The sequence below is a fragment of the Penaeus monodon genome, chromosome 30, assembly GCF_015228065.2.
Source record: "Penaeus monodon isolate SGIC_2016 chromosome 30, NSTDA_Pmon_1, whole genome shotgun sequence".
Taxonomy (NCBI): Eukaryota; Metazoa; Arthropoda; class Malacostraca; order Decapoda; family Penaeidae; genus Penaeus; species Penaeus monodon.
The window spans coordinates 37,469,037-37,469,421 of NC_051415.1; the positions used below are offsets into that span (position 1 = coordinate 37,469,037).

General features: G+C 47.8%; 1 long non-coding RNA gene across 1 annotated transcript in view; it reads right to left on the bottom strand.

Annotated features, from left to right (window-relative positions):
- LOC119592774 overlaps window positions 1–385 on the bottom strand; it is a 67,068-nt gene that overhangs the window by 64,481 nt on the left and 2,202 nt on the right. The window lies entirely within an intron of this gene.

Genomic DNA, 385 nt, shown 5'->3' on the forward strand with positions numbered 1-385 from the left:
CACGGCCACTGAGCACAATTATGAACTTGTGTCGTATGCAAGGTTAGTGTCACATCGGCTTGGTCGGACCCTCCTGGTTTCGAACCGAATGCCCGGCCTACTCCTATGTGCTGGTAATTTCACAGCTAGGCCTAGTCTTGAAAGACGTGATGCTTTGGGGAAAATGAACGATACCAAATACAATGAGACAAAGAAACTCAACTCAACCGGTAACCTACAGTTCTCTTACGTGTACGTACTTGGGGTGGAAATATAACAAATATAATTCTATTAATTGCAGGTGTCTCATGTGTGAAATAGCGATCGTAGGCAGATAAAACTCTGCGGCGTAAGTTGGCGGAGCAGCTCCCAGGCATCCGCCATTGCTCCCTCCTGCAGCGTCGCA